At 40.0% G+C, this 24,638-nt stretch overlaps 1 protein-coding gene across 4 annotated transcripts in view; it reads left to right on the forward strand.

Annotated features, from left to right (window-relative positions):
- Positions 1-24,638, forward strand: part of CMSS1 (cms1 ribosomal small subunit homolog) — a 358,534-nt gene that overhangs the window by 213,082 nt on the left and 120,814 nt on the right. The gene's annotated exons all lie outside the window — the stretch shown is intronic.

The following is a 24,638-nucleotide window of genomic DNA, read 5'->3' on the forward strand; positions in this document are numbered from 1 at the left end:
TATATAAATTAAAAATACAATTTAATCCCCAAATGAATCAAAATAGCTTTATTGCTTAAATGTTGAACAGGAATTAATTAGTATAAACCACTTTTTACATGCATTACTGAGAGTATAAATACATATTGTATCATCGCTTTGTTTTGGGTGTTTTTCTATTACACTTTTGATAGCATTGTCAACTCTTGTTGTCGCAGTGGAGGAGTTTCCTATACCACATGCTTTTCCATTTCAGCTGCAGTGTCTCTGTTATCATTTTTATTATGTCTAGAACCACTTGAAGTCCCATGATCCTTTAGCCTAATGTGCAGTAATCTCTCTGTAGGCATGATGGTATCTCCTATTTTAATATGGAGCTTGAAATTAAAAACCTCAGAAACATCAGTATAGGCTTAAAAGCAGCTTTTAGAGTCAATAGCTGGCAGCACCTCTAATTTTTCCGTCATTAACAACTGAATCTTTTTATTGTTGACCCATTAGTAAATGAAACAAAGGTGGGTCAAGTTTTAGTAAAAGCAGAAAAGCATTAATTTTTTAAACATATGAATAATTTTAATTGTCATGGAAAATTGTGTGTAGTAACATTGCCTTTTAGTGTCTTTAATATTTAAATATCAATCTGTGTGTGGATAGTTGGCGTGGTGCAGAGATACCCACAATTCAGGAAAATCAAAGGTCAGATCTCCAGTGGTGTAAAATTGTTGTTGCCCTCTGCTCATCACTGTCCATATCCACCCTCTTGTCCCATCAGCATGCAGGGCTCAGTGACCGACTGTTTATTATGTGACGTTTTAGCTACAGTAAAATGACTGGGATTTAAGCACCTCAGTCATGTAAACGCTTCTGAAAGTGTTACCCAATAGCAAGAATGTTATTTCCTCTTTATTTTCCTTGGTGATAATCCCTTTCCTTCAGTGTTGTAAAGTGGGAAACTGAAATCTAATGCACTCGGTAATCAGGTTATGAAATTTAGGAAGCAGACTAAAAATCATAGGAGGAATGATACTCCCATGTCGGTAGAACGTTACCTATATTGTGTGAAAAGAAAAGGAGTACTTGTGGCACCTTAGAGACTAAGCAATTTATTTGAGCATAAGCTTTCGTGAGCTACAGCTCACTTCATCGGATGCATACTGTGGAAAGTGTAGAAGATCTTTTATACACACAAAGCATGAAAAAATACCTCCCCCCACCCCACTCTCCTGCTGGCAATAGCTTATCTAAAGTGATCACTCTCCTTACAATGTGTATGATAATCAAGTTGGGCCATTTCCAGCACAAATCCAGGTTTTCTCACCCCCCCCCCCCCCACAAACCCACTCTCCTGCTGGTAATAGCTTATCTAAAGTGACCACTCTCCTTACAATGTGTATGATAATCAAGGTGGGCCATTTCCAGCACAAATCCAGAGTTTAACAAGAACGTGTGAGGGGGAGGTGGGGTAGGAAAAAACAAGGGGAAATAGGTTACCTTGCATAATGACTTAGCCACTCCCAGTCTCTATTCAAGCCTAAGTTAATTGTATCCAATTTGCAAATGAATTCCAATTCAACAGTCTCTCGCTGGAGTCTGGATTTGAAGTTTTTTTGTTGTAATATCGCAACTTTCATGTCTGTAATCGCGTGACCAGAGAGATTGAAGTGTTCTCCGACTGGTTTATGAATGTTATAATTCTTGACATCTGATTTGTGTCCATTTATTTTTTTACGTAGAAACTGTCCAGTTTGACCAATGTACATGGCAGAGGGGCATTGCTGGCACATGATGGCATATATCACATTGGTGGATGTGCAGGTGAACGAGCCTCTGATAGTGTGGCTGATACATCACCAATGGATGTATGATGTATCAGCCCCCAGACGTACTTGTTAAACCCTGGATTTGTGCTGGAAATGGCCCACCTTGATTATCATACACATGTAAGGAGAGTGATCACTTTAGATAAGCTATTGCCAGCAGGAGAGTGGGGTGGGGGGAGGTATTTTTTCATGCTTTGTGTGTATAAAAGATCTACACTTTCCACAGTATGCATCCGATGAAGTGAGCTGTAGCTCACGAAAGCTTATGCTCAAATAAATTGCTTAGTCTCTAAGGTGCCACAAGTACTCCTTTTCTTTTCACACAATATAGGTAACGTTCTACCGACATGGGAGTATCATTCCTCCTATGATTTTTAGTCTGCTTCCTTTTTGCGAATACAGACTAACATGGCTGTTACTCTGAAACCTATATTGTGTGAGTTCCAAGTGTAACATTTAAAAATATATAGGTGCATTGTCAAGAACGGCTGTGACATATCATTCCAAATGGTATGTAAGTGGTTTTTATAAAGCATTCCAACAGAGTGACACAATTGGTGATGCTCCTGCTATGTGCGTGAGGTGCTTTTTTTTCCCTGCCAAGAGTGCTTCTCCCATATGGAACTTTTTTTTCCTCTGTTGTTTTTGGTTGATTAAATAAACAAAAAAGCAAAACAAGATGTTCTATTGGGAAGATGTATTATTTTTATAAGAAGCATGTAAAAAAGAATGATGATGAAAAGGGACATCCTTGATTAACCAAGCAGTGCTGGAAGGGACTGCCTTTACTTAAAAAATATTTTGCTTTCCTTCAGAACAATATTTCTCCGTGGCCTTTAGTGAGGCTTTACCAGCGCACACTGTAAAATTTTCAAAAGTGCCTTAGTAATTTAGGAGCCTGAGATCCATATTCAAAAATGACACAGGCATTTAAGTCTCATATGACATAGGTTCTTATGTGCCAAAGTCACTTTTGAAAATGGAAATTGGGCTCCCAAATCACTGAAGTGCTTTTGAAAATTTTACCTGAAGTCACTCTCTTTCCAAACTCCAGTCTTCATTGGCCATCCCAAAGCATGGACCTCTAATTTTAAAATAAAGTTACTTTTACTTTTTTTAGCCCACATGAGTTCTTGCTGTACCCATTAATGCAGTTATAGCTATTTAGAGCTCCCAAGTTCTCTTTGTCCTGGTGTCATCCCATCCCATGATCTTTCTTCTTCTGGATCCAATAGTGATCTGATAATGAAACAGACTGGGGGAGCATGCAGTTGGCTTGCCTATATTTCGTATAGACTCCAAGATAACTGCCTATATTTGATATAAGACTCCCTCATAATTCATAGGCTGGGCTCCACTCCCTGCGGAGGGCCCCCTGAGGAAGTATATTCTCTGTATTTCCTTCATACGTTGTATTTAATTTTAAAATAGTGCCCCAGACCAGAAGAAGAACCCTGGGACCAACAACAGAGCAGACAACCCTGTAAACACCAGGCAGTTTTATGCAAAGAGGAAAACAGGCCTCCTCAACAGCCAGACACATTTGTCTGAGGTTCTCAGCATGGGTTCTCAGAGCTGCACAAGATGAATCTGTTAGCAAAGTAAGTCTGTGATAGGATCGAGGGGCACTACCTGGTTCCTTATGAACTCAAGCTTCCTTTTCCCTTTCCCCTTCCGCTCGAGTAAGTGGTTATGGGAGGAGCTATAAGAACGGTTGCATGGCAGGAGGAGTGGTAGAGAATGCCTGTGGGAAGGTCAGGCATCACATCCAGGAGTCAGAGGACAGAGTCGAACCTCATGCTGGGGAGTTTTTCTGTTTACTTTTTAGTTCGGTAAACTTAAATGCGTTAGTAAAAACAGTCACCCTTTGGGAGGAGACTTTGCTGCCTATGACTAGGGTTTTTTCCTGTGCAGAGTCATTCTACTAGCTTACAAAGTGCTTCAGCATATCTGGGATCCTGGATATTGATTGACCTATGAGGGAGAAGAGGACACTGTTTATAACTTCATGAGTTGGGTAAAATAAATAAATTAATCTGTGATTTTTATCTTTACGTTTATAAGAAGGAGCTGAAGTCTGAATATAATGTATAGTGGAAGTCTGAGACACGCAACATACAAGTGCTTTGACATACAGTTTTTTGAACTACCTGTGATAAAATACCATACAAGCGACTAGCAATAATTGGTTGCCTAGTAAAGGGGTCTCTTTTAATTAAAGCATGAACAGGATTATACTAGAAAGCAAGGGAACTTAGCAGGGCATTGCCTATTGGAAGTGACTGTTCATGCAGGTGTCAAACAGTGTTTATGAAAATACACTGTGGAACTATGAAAATACATAAAGAAACTGTTTAAGAGGAGGAGAATGATACTCATTACGTTGAGGGGTACCTTAGGGCAATTTTTTGAGATAGAAGTTTTCCCTAAGTTTACACAGTATTGCCAGCCCATGGATCGCAAATTCAAAACCCTTTAAATTTCTCAAAAATGACATGAATGGTAGTTGCACTTAAAAGGATGAGTCATTACATATGTCTCATGGTACAAAGAAAATTACAGTAACAGAATTGCCTTGGTCATAAATTTCTATGAATTGTAGCCATGTGTCTTTAAATTCCTCCTGTTTCTCATTCAAATTAAATGTTACTCTATCAATACTTCCCAGATCTCTCTCACTTTCATGTCTGTCTGTCATATTTTAGCTCCTTTGATGCTATGCCATTTTTGAAGTAGCAATATCATTCTTTAACAGTTTAAATTAGCTCATAACACAAATATTTTTATTTATCTAATCCATGCACACCGTGCACCCCTTGTCACCATTATACCTAAGCATATAATAAGACAAATAGCTTTAAATTGTGCATTTGAGCATAATAAAAATAATTAACATCTTTACAAGTTTTATTGAAAAACCGAAGCTTCCAAATAGACTGGGATTTTACAGAAGTGGCTGAAAGGGGGTAAGCAAGAACCTCTTGAACAGCTCGGAAAACTAGGATCTGAAGCTTTTTACCAGTGAGTCACTAGTTCAAATTTGTTACCAGTTGATGACTGTTCAGTACCTCACGTGAAATGGGTTGATTCCAGGTTAGTTCCCAGTCCCAATCACAGAAGCCACCACTGCAGTGGCCACTTACTGTCACCTTTGCTGACAGTCTCTGTGGCGAGGCCATAAACTGAAAAAGGTTGCAAACTGAACTACTCCCTCAACCCTAAGGTTGGTCTTCCCAAGAAACAGGGTTGAGTTAGGTGGTGGGGAGAAGGCCGAGCAAGAAAAGAACAATAGGTTGCATCCTTCTCCCTACAAGTGCAAGTTATAGGGTCAGGTTAACTATTGTCAGTGCAGTGACAGGTAAATTACATTTCTTGCAACCCACAAAGCCCCTCTGCACCTTGGTGAGGGCTTCATCCTGAGCAAGGGGGAAGTGGTGTTTCTCTCAGCACCTTGACCTGAGATTTCTCCTGTGGTGGGAGCAAATTTCATTTGCTGCCAAGGCTCCTGGCAGAAGCTGCTGAGGAACACAGTGAATCAATGCACCTCCCAGCTGACCTGGCAATAGCCCTTTATCAACCGTCAGTGCCTATTTATGTGTCTCTCCCCCCATCCCCAAAACAACAAAAACAAAAAACCCAGAACCACCTCCTGTGTATTTTCTACCTCAGAGACCCTCCATCGGCTTTTATGCCAAGCAATGGGTGAATCAGATCAATTTTTGTCTCCAAACAAGACACGTATTAGTAGTTAGTAAAACTGATAATGGTTTTTATCCTGGTTCTCTTTATTTCACAGTGAACAACCCTCTCTAAAACAAAGCCTGTCTGTACACTCCACGTTCACATGAGTAAGAAAAAAAAATCTATTAAAGGCCCCAGACATTTTTCTTTTAATTCTTGCTGGAGTCATGTAATCTTTTGAAATGGTCTTGAAACTATTCTGACATAGGCAGCTAGCATGAAAACATTGACCAATTCTCATCTCCAATAGGCAGCATGCATCTCTGTGTAGCTATTTTTGAGTCACATTCCAATGTGCAGACAATAAAGGAAGGTCTGCTTTGCTTTTGTGGCCATCGTGTTTTTTTATTTCTGAGCTGAACGCTATTGTTGCAATGGTTTTTTCCCTCAGATTTTAGAATTAGGTCTGGCATCTCTGTGGTTCAGCATATTTGCTGGCCTTTTGACATTTGCAGTAGTCATCATAATGGGTGAACATGTATTTATCATTTTACGCAAAAGCTGTTTCACTCCTGTCTACCCAGATACAGCATGCAGAGTTGAATGTTCATCTATATAAGTGGTTGATTTTTCATAACAGTCAGGTTTTGAAAAAAGAAAAAGAGGTAATTCTGATAGCACCCGGAGGATTTCACACCATCCCTGTTCAAAGCCAGTAGAGTTTGTAGATTGATGCTGCTAAAAACAGCCATCCCACCATTAAATATTAAATCCAGTTGGTTGCATAAAACAAATTTTTACACAAATTATTAAAAACCACTGCCTTATTTTTCCTCTTTTTCTCTCCACTTTTACTTTTCTATTTCAGTGTGGGTTTTCTGGGATTAGGGGAGGGTGAGAGTTGGTTAACTTTTTGGCTCTTCTCCATGTCACCATTTGTCGGTCTGCCTTTCTCCTGCTCGCAGATTTCAGATTTGGCCTGTCACCCTTTCTCCTCTATTTTCTTCAGAGTTTTCTCTTTCTCCTCCTAACTTCCCTTCTCCATCAGTCCTTTGCCCCCTTCCCTGCCCTGGTCAGTTTGTGATGTGGGCCAGAGCGTGGGTCCTGCTCACCCTCCAAGTGCTGGTGAATTGACCGTTAGTTCCATATTTCTTTCTTAAGAAAGGAACCTCAGACTCCTGAACGGAAGCCCAAAGTACCCCTTTTGCTCCCGAGGTTCTCCCAGACAGTTTTTCTCCACTGGACCAGTCTTCCTGTGACTCCAAGCTCAAGCGACTGCTTCTAGTCTTTTTTCTCTACAGTTTTGTCATTATGGTCTGTTGGTTGCTGAGTGCGGCAACTGTGATTGTTTCAGCTGGGCATCAGCGAGGCCGGCACAGGCATGGCAGGAGTTGGTGGGGAGTGGCTGACTTCTCCTGCAATCACGCGCTTTCTGAATCAAACTGGGAAAGAGAAACTGTTTCCATTTCTTATCAGACAAACTACCAGGCCTTTTCATGATGAAAAGGAGGAGGGGAGGGCTTGAAGAGCAATTGGGTGTTCCTACTGCTCTGGGAAAAGACGGAGGCTGCACAATCCAGTGAGACCCAAACAATTACATATGTGCGCACGTGCACACTCTCCCCTCCACCCCCCAGCAGGTGATACATGGAGTCATAGATTTTCTCAAGGCAGATGGGTCCATTATCATTTATTCTAACCTAGTAAATGGGACTTGGAGGCAGAGAAGGTTAGAAGCTCCCATGCTGCTGCTTTTCCTCCAGAAGCTCCATTTTTAGGGATCCTGAAACAAAAAAACCCACAACAACATGGTGGGTTGTTATTCTTCTACTGTCATTATACTTGGGATTTTGTTTTTTAAGTTCTCGGTGAACTGTTTGAGAATCAACTTAATATACTGGTCTAATGATTTAAATATGTATGTATGTATGTAGACAATTTTTCAAATGCATGTTATTTGTGTTGTGCAATAAAAATTACCGCAAATGCACAAAAATCAATTTTATAACTTAAATAGATTATTTTTACAAAAAGACAAAAGGTCCAGTTTTGTGGGATTGACTAAAAACTGGCACAAATTCATTCAAAAATGTCATTTCTGGGTTGTAATTTAGGACAATCAAAAATTGTCCATCTGTGCATCTTCTGTCCTTTAAAATTGTTTATAATGTCTGAATAGATTTTGTCATGGGGTTTCTATTAAGCTAACTTCATCCATGAGTGAATCCTCATGTTCCACCCATAAACGGAGATGCCAGTCTTCTAGCATGAACATAATAATAGAATTTTAGGACTGGAAGGGACCTTAAGAGGTCATCTAGTCCAGTCCCCTGCGCTCAAGGCAGGACTAAGTATTATCTAATGCAGAATCACCAAAAGGCGAAACACTACAGATGTGTTCTGATGCTTTCTGGCTCTCCTTAAATTGAAGAGTAAAAAATGTCTCTTATATGAATTATAGGTTTCTCTCTCTGAAGTATTTAGGCTTGGTTTCAGCCTTGTGCAGTCTAGGATTTTCTGTTAGCAAATAAGAGCCATCAATGCACTTCATGTTCTAACAGTCACCATATCAGACACAGTGTATGTTAGTTTGGGCTAAGTTTAATGCAATATTAGAGTTGTATAATAAAACACAAATAGCCGGGGGCCCAATTGTTAGACACCAGACATCCCTTTTTAGTCAATGGAAGTTAATTGTGTCCTGCAATGGGAGAATCAGCAGCAAGGAATGCAAAAGTTAAGCTTCCCAGAGTAATATTGTCTCAACCATATTGCACTGTACATTTAATACAGTAGAACCTCAGAGTTACAGACACTTCAGGAAGGGAGGTTGTTTGTAACTCTGAAATGTTCATAAGTCTGAACAAAATGTTATGGTTGTTCTTTCAGAGGTTTACAACTGAACATTGAATTAATACAACTTTGAAACTTTACTATGCAGAAGAAAAATGCTGCTTTCCCTTTATTTTTTTAGTAGTTTACATTTAACACAGGCCTGTACTATATTGGGTGGTTGGGTTTTTTTTGGGTCTCTGCTGCTGCCTGATTGTATATTTCTGGTTCCAAATGAGGTGTGTGGTTGACTGTTCAATTTGGAACTCTGGTGTTCATAACTCTGAGGTTCTACTGTAGTCTAAATAGCGATGGGATTGGGAAACAGTGATTTGAAAACTTTTTGTACTGCCTGCTTTTGAGAAGAAACATGCAGCATTGCTTTCAGATGAAACCCTAAATCCTTCTCCAAAAACTATGGAGAAGAAGGGAGTTCATTCTAAACTTGGGACCAGATTTTTGGTTTTGAAACAGATTGCAAAACCAGGCAAATTTCTGATGCATTCTGGTGTCATGGCAAAAGGTTTTCATAGTGGTAGGTTTCAGCATCTTGTAGCACATAGTTGGGGAGAATATCTTCTGCTTACTTAGCAGAGTGCTGAAGATTGTCATTTTCTGTTTGCGCAGAGTTCAGATAAACTGTCCATCCTTTTATTTTCTTATGCAAACTGTCAAAGGGAGCCCTGCTGCTGACCTTTGTGCTGTTCTTGGGCATTTGGCTGCCCCTTCCTCATAATGAGAGATGTAGGACTCTATGCTCAAGCTGACTGTCTCCTTCCTTTCCTCCCTCTGTGTCTTACGGATTGCATAAGTCTTGGAAAATGTAATACAGCATTTGTCATAGCATGCCTTGCATTCTGGCATGGTTTAAAAAAAATGTGTGTTGGATGGGAATCATGTTACACTGCTCATTTTGAGGGGAATTTGGGGTCATGGTTTAGCATTCTATTGGTCTTGTCATCCAAAAGCAGTGGGGATGTCTCTGTAATCACTTAGGGCATGGACATAGTTTTTATTGAAATATATTCCGTGCCATGGAAGCCTGTGCAAAACCACAGAAAGCCTGACTATTCAATTCTTTCTGGGTTGCAATGGCGCACATTGTGTCCATATCTCTTGACATATCTAACCTGTTAGCTCTCCCATCTAGGTTTTACATACTTGTCTCCAAACCTTTCAACGGTATTTGATCTTTTTTCCATAATAAGGTGGGTGAGTTGACACGACTACGAACACAGCGGAATCAGAGGACCTGGATACAGCACAGTCCCAGTTCATAGCACGGATGGGATATTAACTGCATTTTGCAAACAGATATATCTTATCTGATTACAGGAGGTTAACAAATTGTCATTTACATCATAGCAATATGACACAACAAGGATGGGAATTAGTAAAGTATTGGTGAATATATATGCCCTTTACCACCAAATTGCCAATTCAAATCCACCCTAGATCAGTTGTAACTGAAAGAAAGTACAGTTGGATAATTGTTCAGTGGCTTGTGTGAAATTAATTTGATAGTTTCAGTTCGATTCCCACTGGACAACTGTCTATGTTACAAACCCCCCATATTGGGCGTTACTCAGATTGCAAGCTCCGTGGGGCAGAGACCATCTTTTTTCTGTGTCTGTGCAGCACCTAGCACAGTGGACTCCTGCTCTGTAATTAGGGCTCCTAGATGCAACAGTTATACATATAATTATTAATAATTGGGGTCTTGGTTTATGATTGAATAGGCATAGAAAGTGAGCTACCTTCGTGCTAGCAGGTCTGAATTGTCCACATTTTGACCGAGGCAGATTGATCTAGCACTAATATGTGAGTCTCGGTTTTAGTTATTGGTAATGGCAGGGTGAGTGTCCTTTCTGCTCTGGGAAAAAAACAGCGATGGCAAAAAGTAAAAGTTGAGATTAGAGGATGTACATGTGTACCTCAGGTCAGATTGGCTCCAAAATGAGGGATGTTCCTATGTTGTTAAGGTCAGCTCCAGTGATATGAGAGATTAATGGAATGCTCTTTGTGGGCCCAGTTTTAAAATTTGGTTGCCACAGCTTTGCATTTGGCTGCTCAAATCACTTAGGACCAGAATTTCCCATCTTCGTGGGCCTACAAGTTAGACAGCTAAATTCATATCTAGTTGCATATATCTGAAATATGGGTCTTGTCTACACTGCCACTTTACAGCACTGAAACTTTTTCGCTCAGGGGTGTGAAAAAACACCCCCCTGAGCAATGTAAGTTTCAGCGCTGTAAAGTGGCAGTGTAGACAGTGCCCCAGCGCTGGGAGCTACTCTCTTCGTGGGGGTGGGTTTTTTACAGCCACGACCCCCACTGGTGCTGCGACCACTCAGCCACGTTAAAGTGCTGCCGCGGCAGCGCTTTAGCCTTGGTAGTGAAGACATCCCCGTGGTGTCTAACTGCAGTTGGAAAATTTAGTCCTTAGTGTCTGATCCTACAAGGTACTGAGCATCCTGATCTCTCACTGAAAGTCAGTACGAGTTGAAGGCACTCCAAGGAATTAGGTTCCTTATACTTTCAGAGAGTCATGGTAGGTGCCTATGTGCAAATTGATTTCCATGTTCTTATCACCTAAACCCACAACCTCAAGGTCATCTTCAGCTCCCCTCTCCTTTCTCCCCCACGCGCAGACCATAACAAAGTCTCGTCACTTCTTTGCCTACATACTTTAATATTTGACCCCTCTTTTCTGCCCTGTTGGATCATTTGTTTCCTGCCTTAACTATTACGCTGTGCTCCTCTGAGATCTTTGTTATACTAATCTTCCTCCTCTAGCATGTTCAAATTGCTGCTTGCCAAAAGTGTCTTTCCTACTCATTCCTTCATGTCACTTACCCCTGTTTCTTCTGACTCGCTGGTTCTCCATTGCACAGCAGAGCAAATGTCAGCTTTCTATCTTTTCTTTCAAGGCTCAGCACAGTGCAGATCTGCATACATCTCTATTTTATCCTGAAGTTTTGATTCCCCTCCCTTCTCACTCTGCTCTGATAGTGACACCAAGCTCTTCTTCCATTTCTCCTGCTCGTAGTTGTGTCTGTGTCTTCTCCCCTGCTGCGTTTGGAATGACCTCATTGAAATCTTTTCTTAAAATCCCATCTTTCCACACAGGCCTACAAAATGTAAAAAATCCCCAAACAAACAAAAGAAGCATCTGGAACTAATTAATTTACATACCTGCCATTGCCCTGACCACTTTGCTTATATTTTATATCCCTTTATCACTCCCTCTCCATCTACTTTTGCATGTTTCTAAATGGGGAGCTCCTTGAGGTGGGGACTGTATCTTTCTAAGAGTTTAGTGCCCAGCACATTTTGGGTCCTGCTGGAGTACAAATAACTATTAATAACTGGGTACCATCACTTAAAAGTTTGAAAATTGACTCTTACTGTTGAATGTTTTTTTTTTGGTATTCAGAACCCCTTAATCAATGTCCAAATGATTATTTAGCTTATCAGGTATGTGACAACGGTCCTTCAGAAACCAAATTCCTCATCCTTTCCAACCCTCCTTCCTTCTATGAGGTACAAACATTTTGTTTCCAAAATACAAGATATCAAATATATTTTTAGAAGAGTTGTAGAGATTTCATTTTAAAGTTGTTTAGCTTTCAAAATTACGTTTCGCCTAACTACACTCTTCTGCCAACATAGCCATCACCACTCATTGGGGGTGGTTTAATTATGTCGACGGGAGAGCTCTCTCCTGTCGGCATAGAGCAGCTACATGGGAGATCTTACAATGGCGCAGCTGCATCTGTACAGCTGTGCCACTGTAAGGTCTCTAGTGTAGACAAGGCCTAAGTTAAAAGGAGGATCTGCTTGTTGAAGAAGGATAGGAGGATAGCTTGAAGAAGTGGTAGGCAGATTTTTATTGCAGCTCAGCAGGAGTTCATAATAACATGTGTGGACCTCAGATTATTTGGAAAGGGTAACAGTCATGTGAACAAACTGTTATATATCCTCTTACTTTTAAGTGGTTGCCCATTTATTTAATTTTACTTTAATATTTAATAATAAACTAAATATGTTTAGTCTCTAAAAATTCAACTTTGTGCAGTTTCTTAAATCTTTGTGTGACATTAAAATAGTTTATTTTATGGGGTCTAATTTGCACTACTCCGCTCTTTTAATAATTAAATGATAATTTAATAAAAATATTAAAATACCTTTTAAAATATCTCTGAGGTTGAGCCTGGCAATATTTATATTTCATCTGTTTCTCATAGCACAGTAATGTAACATTTAAGCACACAGAAGTTTCTCAAAAGAAAAGAAACAAGATCTGAATAGCCTGAACTCTCCACATTCATAAGCTTTTCTCAGTGACAAATAGCCACCTGGAAAGTATCAGTTAATTCATTCCTGAGTCTTTTAAGAGGTAGCTTTGGCAAGATTTTGTAAATGTAGAAACCTAAACAGAGAAACTAGAGAAAGATAGCTAATGAAAGATTTGGCTTTGGTGATGAAAATGTTTTACAAGTTTTAGTAAAAGCTTGATTGGACCTGGATTCATGAGGATTTCTACAGATCTGTCCTGATGACATCTACAGTTAAATTAGGACAGTTCTATGAAAGACAACCTAATATGGTCTTAGATTTAGTTGATTTCCCACCGCCATGTCTGCGTCTCCCAACCACCCCCCCAATCAGTTCCTCCGGAATCAGCATATGCTGAAAATAAACCATCCTATAAAAGAGGGCACTTGGTGTGTATAGTGTGGAATGATATTGTAAAATCAGCAGAGACTTGTGGTGGTAGGATCTGTCTTTGTGTAGTGACCCTCAGTCACTTCTACAGCAAACCCAACTCTTCTCCTCACAGGAACGGAAATTGAAATCAAAATTTGAGCTGACAAATGGCTTCATAAAGACAGTGGGAGACGTTAGACCAGTGGTTCTCAACCAGGGGTACTTGTCCCCCTCGGGGTAGGCAGAGGTCTTCCAGGGGGTACATGAACGTATCTAGATATTTGCCTAGTTTTACAACAGGCTACAAAAAAAGCTGTAGCGAAGTCAGTACAAACTAAAATTTCATGCAGAAAATCACTTGTATACTATACTGCTCTATATACTATACACTGAAATGTAAGTGCAGTATTTATATTCCAGTTGATTAATTTAAGAATTATATGGTAAAAATGAGAAAGTGAGCAATTTTTCAGTAATAGTTTGCTTTTGTAATTTTTTTTCTGATTTTGTAAGCAAGTAGTTTTTAAGTGAAGTGAAACTTAGGGGTATTCGCAAGACAAATCAGACTCCAGAAAGGGGTACTGTAGTTTGGAAAGGTTGAGAGCCACTGGGTTAGAAGATCTGATCAGAAGATATTAACAACCACCAAAGACTACAAAAGGGGAAAAGGAAAAACAATCAGAAGTGCTGTCTTTTTACCGGTGTATCAGTTTTCCCCCCATGACTACTTGTGAAAGCTTTATTGGTAGCTTTTAGCTATGTATCATAATAATACATACAATAACTATTACGTAATATGAAAAATATGCCACGGTGAGCAAGAAAACAAGTGTTAGTCCTATGGACAATATCAAAATGCTCTCACTGTTATTAAATGTACCAACACTTCGTTAGATATAAGAAAGGCACATTATCAACTTAAAATTCATACACCAGCCATAACATTTTTCAAGTAATACCTACAGTTGCTGTAACTGAAATAGATTAGAGCAAAAAATGTTTCTCTCAGTTGTTTTCAATTGTACGTTTGGCACCCTTTAAATATATTTAGTTTCACTGTTCCGCTTGTTTAGCCAGCTAGCCAAGTGAGTTTCCCCCCATTATTTGGGGGGAGGGGAGGTTCTGACAGCAAGGAAGGAGAGAAAAGCATTTTTCAGAAGCTATGAAAATGTGATTGCAAAGCCATAAGAATTAGCAGGACAACTTGGGGAGGTGTAATCTCTTTTAATTCTTCTAAAATGATTAGATTTAAAGTTGACTATTTCCCTTTATTCAATTACTATTTTCTGTGACAAAGGCGACTTGTGAAAAGCACAAGCCTGCAGCACCATCTTTCAGAGAACTGTAATCCCCATTGCAGATGAAATAGGGAGGTGGGGAGCCTAAGTACAGATTTCAGAGTAGCAGCCATGTTAGTCTGTATCCCCGTCAGGAACAGTATCCCTGGTAATGTCACGGCAAACCTGGTGGCTGAACTTTGTGACTTTGTCCTTACCCATAACTATTTCACATTTGGGGACAATGTATACCTTCAAATCAGCGGCACTGCTATGCATACCTGCACGGCCCCACAGTACGCCAACATTTTTATGGCTGACTTAGAACAACGCTTCCTCAGCTCTCATCCCCTAATGCCCCTACTCTACTTGCGCTACATTGATGACATCTTCATCATCTGGACCCATGGAAAAGAAGCCCTTGAGGAATCCACCATGATTTCAACCATTTCCATCCCACCATCAACCTCAGCCTAGACCAGTCCACACAAGAGATCCACTTCCTCGACACTACGGTGCTAATAAGCGATGGTTACATAAACACCACCCTATACCGGAAACCTACTGACCACTGTGCTTACCTACATGCCTCCAGCTTTCACGCAGACCACACCACACTATCCATTGTCTACAGCCAAGCTCTACGATACAACCGCATTTGCTCCAACCCCTCAGACAGAGACAAACACCTACAAGATCTCTAGCAAGCGTTCTTACAACTACAGTACCCACCTGCTGAAGTGAAGAAACAGCTTGACAGAGCCAGAAGAGTACCCAGAAGTTACCTACTACAGGACAGGCCCAACAAAGAAAATAACACAACACCACTAGCTGTCACCTTCAGCCCCCAACTAAAACCTCTCCAACGCATCATCAAGGATCTACAACCTATCCTGAAGGATGACCCATCACTCTCACAGATCTTGGGAGACAGGCCAGTCCTTGCTTACAGACAGCCCCCCAACCTGAAGCAAATACTCACCAGCAACCACACACCACACAACAAAACCACTAACCCAGGAACCTATCCTTGCAACAAAGCCCGTTGCCAACTGTGCCCACATATCTATTCAGGGGACACCATCCTAGGGCCTAATCACATCAGCCACACTATCAGAGGCTCATTCACCTGCACATCCACCAATGTGATATGTGCCAGCAATGCCCCTCTGCCATGTACATTGGCCAAACCGGACAGTCTCTACGTAGAAGAATAAATGGACACAAATCAGACGTCAAGAATTTTAACATTCAAAAACCAGTTGGAGAACACTTCAATCTCTCTGGTCACTCGATTACAGACCTAAAAGTGGCAATTCTTCAACAACAAATCTTCAAAAACAGACTCCAGCGAGAGACTGCTGAATTGGAATTAATTTGCAAACTGTATACAATTAACTTAGGCTTGAATAAAGACTGGGAGTGGATGGGTCATTACACAAAGTAAAACTATTTCCCCATGTTTATTTCCTCCCCCCCGTCCCCCCACTGTTCCTCACACATTCTTGGAAATGGCCCACCTTGATTATCACTACAAAAGGTCCCCTCCCCCCCGCTCTCCTGCTGGTAATAGCTCACCTTACCTGATCACTCTTGTTACAGTGTGTATGGTAACACCCATTGTTTCATGTTCTCTGTGTATATAAAATCTCCCCACTGTATTTTCCACTGCATGCAACCGATGAAGTGAGCTGTAGCACACGAAAGCTTATGCTCAAATAAATTTGTTAGTCTCTAAGGTGCCACAAGTACTCCTTTTCTTTTTAAGTACAGATTCTTTCCTTTGATGTGCAAATACAGATCCTACTGAAGTCAGTGGGAGCCACATGTGTGTATCTGAGATCAGACTTTAAACCCCAGTTCAGTCCTAATGAAGTCAGTGGAGTTACTCACCTTGCTGAATCAGGACATTAGCTCTTAAATTTTCTCTCATTCCAAGATTCCAAACAGTAAAATATAGTTTTCTTTAAAATGATAACAGAAGAGGATGCCCTTCTGTGAGGAACCGTTTCCTCTAAACCAGGGGTTACCTCTCATGTTAGGGCATAAAGCTGTTTCTGTGAGGAATGGGGGAATGACATTTTCTACAGAATGTAAATTTTCATTGGAGAAAAAAATTCTATTTTTCTTACCATTAGTAGGATCAGAAGAAACCCATTCCAAATGTAAACAGATGCAGTAATTAGGTTTATAGTATCTTTGAGAATGAGCAATTTATGCCATTTTCAATGACAATGTATTCATTTTTACAGTTTTTTTTAATGTGAAATTATCAAAAGTACATGCCCTTAAATGTAAAGAGCAACTGTGGCCAAACCTGGCACAATGAACTTAAAAGGTATCAAATTGTTGTTATTTGCAGAATGTGGGTTTGTTTGGTTGGTTTTGGGTTAAATAACACACTGGATTCTGGGATATGAGGATTACAGGGGGAAAAGTAGGTTGTTTGGTGTTGTGGAATGAGAAAGTGGATAATGTTCGGTATGTAGTGGGGGAGAGGGAGAGAAGATTGAGAACCCTTGCTTGAAACTAAATATTCTGACAAATAATTTCCAAATATCTGCCTTTCAAGTCATTGGTCGTTTCATTTCAGTAGACAGAGATTCTAACTGAGAAACTATTGTAGGCCATATAGTATTCAAGGAAGCCAAGGGCAACATCTTGATCAAAATAGGGTATGTCTAAGGTATATTAATACCAGAAAAATACAAAGAAAAGATGTAGCTATACACAGTGCCTCGTATATAGTGGGTTACCCCTTTTCAACCACAGCAGTTAGTCAAAATTCGGGGCCTTGTATGTTATTTCTGTTGAAAATAGTAATTGTTGATGGAGCCTGGTATTTTCTTTTATGCAGTCTTATTTATTTACAAGTAATGTACAAAGTTCTGCTTCTTGGAACTCGGAGGGTACCAAATGCATGGGATAGCCTCTTTGTTTATAGCCCAAGCCTTTTTAGCCAGCACTAGACCAATAAACCTGTCTCTGTGTTTCTTGTCTGCACTCCAGCTTGTCTTTTCCATGTACCTGATCAGAACCATGTGCAGTGGAACCCTTCACAAACATGGTCCTAGTTTCTGGGAAGACTCTATTATGCCTTGTTTTAGGTGAGGTCTCCTCAACCCATCCCACACAGTTACTGAAAGTTATTTTGGAAATGGCATAGCTAGACCGTGTCACTTTACAGCTTTACCTTTTTTGGCCTTTTTCATTGTAAAATCAAAAGGACCTTACTAAAGTAATTTTTCTTATGAATTCACACCCGTTAGACAAAACAGGAAGATGACTAAATGTTCTTGTATCATAGTAGATTGTCTGCAGGTTTTGATGAGTGCCAGCTTGCTGAAACTTGTTTCTGCTTCTTCCATAGTTACTGGCAATGTGCAAAAAATGGGTAGGGTTGTGTACACTTCAATGAAAACTAGTTGTAGTTTTCTGTTTTAAATCTCACTAAGTAAGATAAGTGGTGGCAGTTCAAGTTCTTTTCCAAAAGTAGACCTGAAGTTTTTTGTGTTTTTTTTTCAGCTGCAACATTTCATGTGGAAAGTTCTCCAAAAGATCCATAGGATATTTGAGAACTAGACATGTGGATGTTTGTTCCAGTTCCTCCAGCTGGAGTGTGACATATTTTGAACTGAATGTAAAACAAATGCAACTGGTTGCTTTGAATCAGTGCTCCAACTCACAGGTAACATTGTCTAAAGTTGCACAGAACACATTCCTTCTGCATGAAGACTTTGTTTCATCTTCAGAGGTGATAGAGCATGATTCCTCAGGTGTCTCATCATGAACTATTTTCAATTTTTTACCTCTCTTCTGCAGTAATTGTGGTAAAATTTGCATAGCTATCACCACAAGGCATGCTTCTAATAGAATTTTGAGCCACTGATCTCAGAATTGCTTTAATTCTTCATAATATCATCAATCAGAGTTGACCCTGAACCAAGAGAGATTCCTCGGGGTTGTAGAATCTTGTTTCTCTCATCAATACTTGAAGGAACTTTATACCAAAAGCTAGCCAATAAAGGGTATGAAAATGAGGTGAAGTACTGTTTTTGTACTAACACTTTCTGATCAAGTTTTGTGTGTCAAATTTAATTCAAGAGCCCATTCCAGTGGTGCCAGAATACCTGGAATATACTTTGTTATTGAACAGACAGCTTCAGCATGTGCACTCCAACCTGTGTCTGACTGAACATAGAGTGAATAGTGTATCTTATTGGTTACAATATTCCACCTCACGGGACAGGCACTAAAAACATGAAAAGTCACTGCACACAACCAAAAAGTGTTACTGTTTCAAAATGTGAAACTGCAGCATTAACTCCTACAAGATTAAGTGAATAAGAAGGGCAAGGAGAATACACCGCAAGTTTATTTTTTGACAGTGCAAGCCTGAATGGGTTTTAATTTTCCTGACTTTTTAGAACCATTATCAAATCCTGGACCTCTATAATCATCAAGTGGAATGGTATGGTGCTTAATGTTGGCACTTAGCATTTCAGCTGCCTATCTGTTTTTCTACTTTTTTTATCAAAGTTGATGAACTCAAGAGATCTTTCTTGAATATTAAATGCACCACTGCCTTGGTCCTGAAGTACAAACTTGAATATAACACATTTTGTTCATGGTGAGAGGCATCAAGACTAGCATTCCATATGATGGAATAATAGATGGCTTTCTCTCTCTCTCTCTCTCTCTCTCTCTCTCTCTGAAAGAATGGCCTCCTGCATGCTTTTACCGCATAATTCAGTCCACTTGTTCTGAGTCTCCCGTAAGAGGTAATGTACCTGCCCTTGGGTTGTTTTATCCTCTGTGTCTGCTTCTGTTTGACTTCAGCCAAATGGTCATGAGTTATGCTGTTATAATGAGCTAGTAACTCAAGAGTTTTAAGAAGATTACTGTTGTGTGGATCACAGTCAGATTATTATCTCCTTGGAATGCTAAACCTCTTGAAATGAGATGTCAGATAATATCCAACATTCTTTCCAATATTGCTCTCCATCTTGAAGCTTCTGTTAATGCTTGTTTTTGAATCTCACTGTTTACTCTACCTGACAGCGACTGCTCTAATTCCTTCCACCAGCAACAGCAGGTTTTATGTTCTGTGCTCTTTTCATGTTCAGGAAGTTTATTATATAGTTTGTGCCATTTTTGCACGGTTGGCAAATATCCTTCACTTTTTGCCAGTATACCGCATTGTTTGTTTGTCTTCCCCTTCAGAAAATTGCTGACATGGAAAGCAGTACTGTGCTTGGTAGGTAGCCCTCTGAGCAAGCCATGTTCTCTGTTGCTGGAAGTTTTACATTTGAGAAGAAATACAGGCAAACTACGGCCATCAACATCTTTTGGCATTAACTTCGCTAGCTTCCGTGTTTCTCTGAAATTCATTACACCAGATAGGACCATTTTTTTCATAAACAGGATCTGTAACGTGTGTCGGCCACACTCCTGGATCCTTTTAAAAACATGAATCTGTAAGTATTGTAGCACTACTCTCTTCTGCTTCTTTCAAGCCTTCCTCTGAGTCTGCTGGTGGTAATAGTACGCAACTACTTTTGGAGGTCATTAGATTGGAATCACATGATCCATTTGTCTGCTTTTCTTCATCAGCGTCCACAGTGTCTATATTGAAATCACCTTCACCTTACTGTTTTACAGTTCCCCAGTTTTTGCATTGTTTGACCTAGACTATTGAGAGGCCTTGCCTGTCTGGAAAAACTGGAGGATTGACTGGCATCCTCTAGCATCTTTCCTTTCCCTTTCTTTAAGCTCCTGATGTTTGTGGCTGCCTGATTTGTATTTGTAGCCAGACATGGGAGCATGGCACATATATTAATGATACATCCGAGACAAATACCCTCTAGGGACCCTGGAGGTACTGTTCCTTGTTCCTGGAATCTCGTCTCAACCCTTCTATGCATCCTAGAGGACCAGCTAACTGTTCGGAATCTCAAACTAAAACATCCATAGCCTGAATTTTTTTTCTCATGGTGATGGTCTAGTGGCCCTCTAGACAGGCCCTGGTAAAGTGTACCGATTTCCCCCATTTTGCTGTGGCCCGCTTTCAAGAAATACCACTTCTATTGCCTTAGCTAAAAGTAGCCTTTTATGGGTCACCTGCTACTTTCAGGCCCCACAGGGGGTCAGAATCTCTGCTCCTGTCATACATGGGATGGATGGATGGACACACACTCATGCACACACACACATGCACACAACACATACACGCACCAGATCTATCCAAAGGACAGAGGACTTTTCTAAACATTTATATCTGCTTCAGTCTTCCCCATGATAATCAGACACAACTGATACCCCATTACAATCTTGTTTACTCAGCCAGCCTGTTCAAAAGATAAATATTTTTATTCCTTTTTTGGATGTTTGTCAACTGCATCTTTCGTTTTGCAGGTGATTAATAATATAATGTTCGGCAGCAGGGCACAGTTTTGGATGCTGCTGTGAGAAACAGCATGCCCATGTCTTAGTTGTCTGGGATTTTCTACCAAGCTCATCACCGTGGATTTGAGTGGCACCCAAGGTCTCAGGATTACTGTGGGCAAAACTTGGGTAGATGACCTACTGTAGGCAGTCTACACAGGTCAAATCCGTAGTTTCTTATTTAATTTTGTATTTAGGAAAAATAGGAGTTCTGACTCCTGTCTGAGGACTGAGCCTCCCAACTCCCATTAAAGTCACTAGCAAGACTCCCATTGACTTTAGTGGAAGTTGCTCAAGCACTATTTCTGGGGAGGAGGCAAGTCTCAGCGAATTTACATAAAAGCTCAACTTCTAGAGTAGAGCAGGATTATGGTTGCAAAGGAAGCACTTACCTAATATTATTATGAATAATCATGTTTATTACGGCAGTGCCTAAGGACCAACCAAGAATGGGGCCCCATTGTGCAAGGCACTGTACAAACACAGGCTAGCAGACAGTCCCTGCTCTGGAGAGCTCACAGTCTAAACAGACAGGACAGACAGCGGGTGGGAGAAGAGGTAGAACACACAAGGTGGAGTGAACAGTGTGGTGGCAGCAAACATCACGTTAATGTCACTATTTTTTACTGCTTTGGAGGAGTGGGGTGAGATGGGGGTCAGATAGGAAGAGATACGCTAAATAGAAGGGGGGAAGGGAGAGGGATTTTGAAAAGAAGGGGGAAGTGGGTAGCAGGGATAAATGTGCAGTGAAGCTGAATTGAAGAGACTGAGGGAGGGTTGGAGCAAACAGCCAATCCACACAGGGGTAAGAAAGTCCAGTCAAAACTGTAGAAATGTTCCCCTCTCTGTGAGATGGACTTAGTCCAAAAGGTTTAAATGAGGGGCATACCTGATGTCTGGGTGCCACATTTGCTATTGGCCTCGCCACACCTTTCAGGGAATGTACTGTGTGTGCAACACACCTGCACTCCGATATGCATTTGTTCCCTGTAAAATGTAACTAAGTATGTGCAAATGACGTGGAATAATAATAGTTGTTAATTTCAAAACCAGGAATATTTTCCATCTGATAGGAAGCTTGGAAAGAGATTAAAAGCCATTCTATCCTTTCCCTGCTTCCCCCACATTTGGCAGCTGTGATTTAAAAAAAAATTGTTTGGCATCTGTTTTCATGAAATTGTGCTTCTTCAGTTACTATACCAGAGAGACAGCAAGTATCAAAAAGTAAGTCTGCATAGGGTATGTCCCCATTCTTCCTTTACTGTATATCATTTGGATAATACCGGCATAACAGGCCCTCACAACAGCTGTACTTGTCAGTCTGTTGCACTAAATTGCATCTTCTGCCTTTCATCAGATATGAAGGGATGTACTGTATACGTTGCAGTGCTATGTTAAGTATTCCCTAGTTCGCTTTAATTACCTTTTAGCTACTTGTATTTTACACTTCCTAGTTTATCCATTCACATTTCAGTGTTAAACAAGGATACTTTACAGGCCTTGTGACCATAGAACTAAGGGTGAGGAAGCGGGGGAATACTCATTACTGAAAATGCAGAGAGAGGAGTAGGAATAATTAGGAATACACATTGGAACTTCTAAATCTTCATAGAAGAACAGAGCATGGGTCCACCTGAAATTTGAAAGTATTCTTTCCTGTGTGAGCAGCGATAGAATGCATACATTTAACATTTTTGTTTTGCCTTCATTCATTGTCTGTAAAATAGGGGGTAATAATGCATCCTATCTTCTTCCTTTTTCTGTCTTGTCCATGAAAGACTCCATCCTGCAAAGATTTATGCATGTGCTTAACTTTACGCACTGTGAATAATCCCTTTGATTTCAAGGGACTACTCGGAATGCATAAAGCTAAGGATGTACATAACTCTTTGCAGGATTGGGATTTTGGATTGTAAATATATCAGCACAATGGCAGCCTGATCTCGAACTATATATAATCAGAAACAAACCTTCTGCCAAAAAGTTTACAATCCAAAATCCAGATCCTTTTGGAACAAAACTGATAAATTAAACAGTAATAAGTCCCCGAGACAAGATGGTATACACCCAAGAGTACTGAAGGAAGTCAAATATGAAAGTGCAGAACTACTAACTGTGGTATGTAACCTATCACTTAAATCAGCTTTTTTACCAGATGACTAGCAGATAGTTAATGTAATGCCAATTTTTAAAAAAGCCTCTGTCAAAAGAGATTCTGTCATTTACAGGCCAGGAAGCCTAACATCTGGACCAGACAATCTGGTTGCAGCTATAGTAAAGAACAGAATGGTCAGACACAAAGATAAACATGATATTTTGGGGAAAAGTCAAGATGGCTTTTGTGACAGAACATCTTTGAGGGGGTCAACAAAGATGTGGATAAGGGTGGTTGACTTGGACTTTCAGAAAGTTTTTGACAAGGTCCGTCACCAAAGGCTCTTAAGTAAAGTAAGCAGTCATGGGATAAGAAGGAAGATCCTCTCATGGATCAGTAACTGGTTAAAAGACAGGAAATAAAAGGTAGGAATAAATGGTAAGTTTTCACAGTGGAGAGAGCTAAATAGTGGGGTCCTCCAAAGAACTATACAGGGAATTGTGTTGTTCAACATACAGTAGAACCTCAGAGTTACGAACACGTCAGGAATGGAGGTTATTCATAACACTGAAATATTCATAACTCTGAACAAAATGTTATGGTTGTTCTTTCAAAAGTTTACAACTGAACATTTATTTAATATAGCATTGAAACTTTACTATGCAGAATAAAAATGCTGCTTTCCCTTTATTTTTATTAGTTTATGGTTAACACAGTATTGTAATGTATTTGCTGCTTTTTTTTTTTTTTTTGGGTCTCTGCTGCTGCCTAATTGCATACTTCCAATTCCAAATGAAATGTGTCGTTGATTGTTCAGTTCGTAATTCTGATATTAATAACTCTGAGGTTCTCCTTTATTCCTAAACGATCTGGAAAAGAGGGTAAACAGTGATGTGGCAAAATTTGCATGTGATACAAAATGCTCAAGATACTTAAATCCAAAACTTACTGTGAAGAGTTACCAAAGGATTTCACAAAACTGGGTGATCAGGCAGCAAAATGGCAGATGAAATTCAGCGTCGACAAGTGTCGAGTAATGCACATTGGAAAAAAATAATCCCAACTGTACATACACAATGATGAAGTTTAAATTAGGTGATATCGCTCAAGAAAGAGATCTTGGAGTCATTGTAGCTAGTTCTCTGAAAACATCTGCTCAGTGTGCAGTGATAGTCAAAAAAGCTATCAATGTTAGGAGCAATTAGGAAAGGGATAGATAACAGAACAGAAAATATAATGCCACTATATAAATGTATGGTATGCCCACAACCTTGAATACTGTGAGCAATTTTGATCACCCCATCTCAAAAAAGTTATATTAGAATTGGAAAAGGGCAACAAAAATGATTAGGTGTATGGAACAGCTTCCATACAAGGAGAGATTAAGAAGACTGAAAAGAGATGAAAAAGTGGGGGATATGATAGAGGTCTATAAAATAATGAGTGGTGTGTAGAAAGTGAATAGGGAAGTGTTATTTACCTCTTCACATAACACAAGAACTAGGGGTCACCTAATGAAATTAACAGTCAGCGGGTTTAAAACAAACATAAGGAAGTACTTTCTTCACAGCGCACAGTCAACCTGTGAAACTTGTTGCCAGGGGATGTTGTAAAGTCCAAAAATATAACTGGGTTAAAAAAATAATTAGATACGTTCCTGGAGGATAGGTCCATAAATGGCTGTTAGCCAAGATGGTCAGGGATGCAACCCCATGCTCCAGGTGCCCCTTAATCTCCAACATCCAGATGCTGGAACAGGATGACAGAGATGGATCACTTGAACTTGTCCTATTCTGTTCA

Source organism: Lepidochelys olivacea, assembly GCF_965140295.1.
Source record: "Lepidochelys olivacea isolate rLepOli2 genome assembly, chromosome: 1".
Classification (NCBI taxonomy): domain Eukaryota; kingdom Metazoa; phylum Chordata; order Testudines; family Cheloniidae; genus Lepidochelys; species Lepidochelys olivacea.